The sequence below is a fragment of the Phoenix dactylifera genome, chromosome 16, assembly GCF_009389715.1.
Source record: "Phoenix dactylifera cultivar Barhee BC4 chromosome 16, palm_55x_up_171113_PBpolish2nd_filt_p, whole genome shotgun sequence".
Classification (NCBI taxonomy): Eukaryota; Viridiplantae; Streptophyta; class Magnoliopsida; order Arecales; family Arecaceae; genus Phoenix; species Phoenix dactylifera.
Window position 1 is genome coordinate 4,026,898 of NC_052407.1, and position 6,071 is coordinate 4,032,968.

At 39.4% G+C, this 6,071-nt stretch overlaps 1 long non-coding RNA gene across 1 annotated transcript; it reads right to left on the reverse strand.

The window, feature by feature from the left end:
* Positions 1 to 1,914: 1,914 nt before the first annotated feature.
* LOC120104106 lies at positions 1,915 to 3,559 on the reverse strand. The gene is made up of 2 exons (XR_005506587.1): positions 3,347 to 3,559; positions 1,915 to 2,297 (listed from the first exon to the last, which is right to left on the reverse strand). It is a non-coding gene; the product is annotated as an uncharacterized LOC120104106 (long non-coding RNA).
* Between the last annotated feature and the right edge of the window lie 2,512 nt (positions 3,560 to 6,071).

A 6,071-nucleotide genomic window follows, 5' to 3' on the forward strand; every position in this document is an offset into this window, starting at 1 on the left:
GTTTTATAGGACGGAGGTGTTGCCTCCTTAGGACTGTTAGATGGCTCGCTCTACCTATGGCAGTCGCATGAGCTTATAGGATGGAAGTGTTGTCTCCTTGGGGTCATTAGATGGCTTGCCTAATCTGTTATGCTCGAGAAGTCTTTCGTTGATAGTTGTAGTGGGACATGTTCGACTGGTGAGATCGTTGTCGAAGGCACTCGATCCGATAAAGAAAGAAAGTAGGATATATCCTTGTTTCTCACAAGATCAGAGGTTCGAGTCCTTCCTCCAGCATCAATCTGTTGCCACTAGGAATCAACCCAACTGAGATGCCGAGCTGGCTGAGCTCTTGGAGTGCTTGGATGATCAGCTGCTCAGACCGTAAAGGTTGGTTGAAGATTGTGATGTCTCTAGATAGCAAGGTGGTGGTTGCTATGCACAGGTGGCAATGGCTCCAACGTTGGTCACTCCTGAGGTGGTGTTGGGAGGATGGAGACCATGTTCGGACCGTCGCTCCGATGCCAGATCCGACCTAAAATGTACGACAGGAGACCCTCCGATGTTTAAGTCAGACAGACTCTTAGAGAATAGTGGAGATATTATCAAAGTGGCAAAGTGGCGGCACAAGGGCATAAGAGGGGTTGAGAGCACTACCTAGAGGGACCCAAGAGTGGTTTATGTGGAGGGTCAGTGTCCATCATCAAGGAATTCGGGCTTGCGGATCAGTCATTTGTGATAATCGATCGCATGTCCTAAAGGTTACACGCAAACGTTTTACTTGCACATCACGCTACTCGCATTTCGCTCATTCGTCATGTGATTATGGAAGCTATTTACGATTGTGGCCGAGGTGTCATCAATTAGGAGGAGAGTCTGAAATTGCAAGGATTTTCGGCATGCCTCTGGGGTCGGCCACGTGTAGGGGTGCGATGGGTCCGATCAGCTCAGATCCTGAGTGACCCCAACCCGACCCGATTTCTTATTCGGATCCTAATTTTGGACCCAGATCCGACCTAGTTGAAGATCGGGTCAGGTCGGGTCAGGTCCAAGCCTACAATTTTTGACCCAATGGGTCATTAGGGTTAGGTCGGATCCATGTATAATCCAGACCTGAATATTCGGGTTCGAATCGAGCCTTGGTTGAGTCCGGGTCGGGTTCGGGTCGAATCCCCAAATACCGTGACAAGAAACCAAATCAACTTGAAAAGATCACATTTTTCACAACCTTTCTTGAATTTAAAAAATTAATCTGGTGAAAGTTCATCTCACAGAAGAGGCAAAAAGGAATAGAAACTTATATTAAAATAGCAAATTCCAGATGCAAGGATTAGTTCCAAAAAAAATATGCAGTAAGCAGGAAGCTTGGGATAAATTTTGAAAGGCATAAAAAAAACCCTCTAAATCAGAGACCTAGAACAAAAGAAAAAAGACTTATAGTCATAAGAAAATAAAGAGATGGCTGCAACCCAAGTGTGAAAACAAGATCAATAATGTAAACTATCAACCAAAAATTATACAAACAAAACAAAAGCATTGTCCTTGCTATTCATAAAGAATCAAATCTGAGATTCATCACCCAGGCTATACCAAATCCCAAGATTTGCTCTGAACAACTCTTCATGAGCCTTTCTACTTTCATTCGTTGGCGATCATCGAGCAAGAATCCAACCAACAACAACATCTCAGCCAAAAGGTAAAGAAACTCACATGTCAAGATACCAAGATAAACTTACAAAATTAACTTTATCAAGACACCATGATATCAAGAAGACTCAGATGGTTTCATCTTCCTGCATTACAAAATTAACTTCATCTCTTGATATGCCAAGATATATTTCTTCTTACAGGATTATTCAAAGGAAAATCCTAACCCATATGACAATCCAAACAAATGGTCACAACATCAGCATCACAGCAAAATTCTACTCCATATGACAATCCAAAAGGATGCATCATAGCATTAGCATCATGTTCAGTGAATTTTAGAATTACATAACTAAGAACATGCATAATGAACCATAGTTTCCTCAATATAAAGCGACCTACAAAGAACAAAAATGCCTTGAATGCTATTGCAAGGCAGAACTACCTATACAAAATTTGCTGAAAATCTATTCGACCACAGCTAAAAGATCACCCACTCAGCAGAAACAATGCTTCGCATCTTTATCCTCCACGGCTCTGGTTGTCCTTGAAATAATATGAAATTCTGATCTAAGGTTCCTAACAAACATCTAAAAAGTTTGGTGTTCAACTATTGTAAATGGCATCTCTTGTAGATTTACCATCCTTGCGAGGTCCTCACGGCTTCTTTCCTGATCAAATAAATAGGAAACTAACTCATTCAATGGAACACCATCTTTTGAAGTCACAGTGCCTATTTATATTTTCTGTTTTCTATCAAGATATTTTTTTGTCTCACAGTTCTTTGTATGTTTGTGAAGATGACTTATCCCATTTTTAGGATTAGCTGAAAAAATAAAATGGCAATAATTGCATTTAGGCTTGTCTTTTTGTTTTTCTATCTCACAATAATGATTCCAATACTAATTCCACTTCCACCGGGCCCAACACCTCTCCAATGGTCAGATCTAAGGAACATGACTTCAATCCGTTGAGTCTAGATCAAGGTCGATTAGTAGCAATCAATACAGAAATCTAACGGTGAAGTTGGAGAGTAAAGGATTCAACAAGGGAGATGCAATCTAATGTTGAGAGAGAGAGCTCAGAGGAATGGTGATCAAGGCCCCCTCTATGCGACCCGTGGGACTCCCACAGGGTGGGCAGAGGCTTACCCCATCGGCCTTCAGTGCCTAAGAGAGAAGGAGGAGCCACCAGTGATGATGGAAACCGTGGCGGACGGCTAGATCAAGCGGTCTCAAAAGAGAAAATACAAAGGCAATGTGGTCTGAAGGCATCCAACCCTAGCCAGAGGTCTCGGTCGTGGAACAGGGCACGAGAGAAGATGGTCCCAGATCAGCCATCCGGCGGATGGTGAGACTGGATAGGGCACTGACCACGCGAGTAGTGGCCGAAGAAAGGAAGACCTAAGGACATGGTAGTTCGGTCAAGGTGAATAGGAAAACAAGACCACCGAGTCGGTGCTTGGGATTGACGACCGCCCATGCGGCGGGATGCAGCGAGCTTGCGGCATCAACGAGCCACCCACGAGGAGAAGAATGGGAGAGCCGGGGAAGAAGAAAAAAGGGAGAAGGGTTTACCTCAAATAGGGGAGATGGAAGTTGCCAAACATACCTTGCAGCCTAGCGCCATATATTTTCAGGGAGAAATAAGGGGGAAGAAAGAGAGGAGGAATATCTAGAGGAGGAAGGGGGAGATCTAGGGTTTCAGAGGAGGGACATACCTTAGGAGAAGGGACGAACCATGCCGAAGTCGTCGAATGCAGAAGAGACTCGCAGGCGCGCAAAAAGGGGAGATTGATCCAAAAAAGAAGGGTCTGCTCCAGATCTAGATCTAGGGTTCCTCTCTACCTCAGCCATTCGAAATGGACAAGAAAATCAGGACAGGCACAGCCGAACAGGGGAGGGGACTCGAAAGTGGGACTTCTATCATATGGGCTATGAGCTATGGCTCTAGCTAGCGAGCTGAAAGCCTGTGGAGTCAAGCCATCTATCATAAGAAGAATGGACAAAGAATACCATAGAATTTTGAATTTTTAACTTGAAGGAAGAACCATCTTCAACCATGTTACTTGAGGTTTAGGTGATCCTTTTTTCTATGGTTCAGTCTTTCTATGGTAGTAGTCCTTCGCCATATGATTTGTCCGCTCGCACACGAGCATTAGGTCTCCTTTCTTTTTGGCTTCTGATCTAGATGGTTATGCCTTCTTAGAAGTTTGGAGGAAGAGACAAGGTTTGAAGGATTCTGATGTTTTTTCTTTTTAAAGAATTTTCCACAGGGTTTGAAATAGGTTTGACTTAATTCAGCCAAATTGATCTTTGGTCCAAAATCAGGTTTAGGCTTATGTTTAAGTCGATGCTCTTCTTCGATTCTGATAGAGTTTATAGTCTCCAATAGTATTAAGTCACCTTACTTATGACTTAACTCACGAGAAAAACTCGACCAAGATGGAGGAACAGAACCAACTAAGGCTTGGATTCTATAATTTTGAGAGAATTTCCAACTTGTCAGTTTAGTCTTTCTAAGAAGATTTTGAAATTTATGGATTTGGACACTGATAGATTTAGAATCCACCATGGCATATTTATAGAATTTGGATATGGTGAACCGATCAAGACTGGTATCATCCAATTCATATTTCGCTTCAAAACCATCCTAAAATTTCTTAGCTGATTTAATTAGAAGGTAGACATCATATAGAGAATCAGCAAAGACACTAAGGATCCCATGGCGGCAATGAAAATCAATTTCTTCAGGAGTTTTGGAGTGAGGGCCAAAGGATCCAGAATCTGGAGGAGCAAGAGAGGGTTGAGAAATTGATCCAAAAGATGGTCTAGAATCAGGATATTCTATGGCAAAGATTAGCCCTAATATGGTAGGCCAATAATTTTTACTTGACTTTGCCACCTTCTAAAAGGGAAACTACTAAATTTTTCGGGTTTGATAGAACTATGATCATCAAAAGAAGCTATTTATGAAGTTTTGATTTTATTGGTTTTGCAAACACACGTTTCAAGAGGTTTAGCCCTATATGTTTGAATGGTTAATTAATAGCTTTCAAAAATATAATTCTAGATTTTGGAATAAATGCAATAGGGAACTACAATCATAATTAAAAAACTATACTAAGAAGTATAACAAGTAAAGTAATTTTATAATCTATATATATTTTTCAAAGTAGTAGCAACAGGTATTTTGAAAGCAACTAATAGTATGCACAGTTTTTAAAGATGCAAGAGTTTCCTGCACAGATTTTAAACATGCAAAAAATTTTGCACAAAATTGAAAGCTATAAAAATCTGCACGGATTTAAAGCTGCAGTAATTTTCTACACAGATTTTTAATCTGCAGAAAATTTATGCACTATTTTCAAATATGTAGAAAATTCTGCAAAGATTTTAAATATGCAAAAAAAATTCTGTACGATTTTTAAAATTGGAGAAATCTGTTTGTATAATTTTTAGAGAAATATAACTTTCTTAAAAGACTGATTTTTGTAAAAAAACAAATTTTGATATATATATATATATATATATATAGCAATTTCTAGTACAATTAAAATCATGCTCTTAGATTGTTGAAAATATTTTACCTATATCTTTATTTTATAAAAGTATTATAAAGGAATAATTTATAAGAATAAAATCAGAGGATTGAAAAAAGTTTGTCTGGATTAAGGCATGTGATATACACTGCCTTAAAAATGTAATTTGCCCCCTACATATGGATTTGCCTTCAGATGCCCAGATGAAAAAAAAAAAAAATTCAAAAGAAAGCTTGGAGGAAGAGAAAAGAAAAAAAAAAGAGAAGACTCATCTTGGGAAGCATAAAAGTGGCAATATTGATTGAATTATCCAATACACTGTATCTCGTGACCAATAAGATGTTATATTTCTGTGGTATGCAATGTTTCAACAATATGACATTTCATTCGGAAATCAATATTTTTTTCCGAATAACAGTAATTTTTCTCAAAGAAACATTTCTCTAAATTTTAGAAGATAAGACTGATTTATTTATTATTATTTTTTAAAATTTAATTTTTTTTATAAATTTAAAACTCCAACAAAAAAATATCTTCGAAGGACTTTTCAGCCAAGTCGGCCGCCTTATGGAGATGTAGTGAAAGCCTTGTCTTCCACGACCTCATGAAAGCCTCTGTCGTGTGATCCACGTGAACCTCATGCGGTGGTACTTTCGACAAACTTCATAAGAACTCCTCGGTTGTGATCCATGTTTACCTCATGCGGTGGTATTTTCGACAAACTTCATAAGAACTCCTCGGTTGTGATCCACGTTTACCTCATGCGGTGGTATTTTCGACAAACTTCATAAGAACTCCTCGGTTGTGATCCACGTTTACCTTATGCGGTGGTATTTTCGACAAACTTCATAAGAACTCCTCGGTTGTGATCCACGTTTACCTCATGCGGTGGTACTTTCGACAA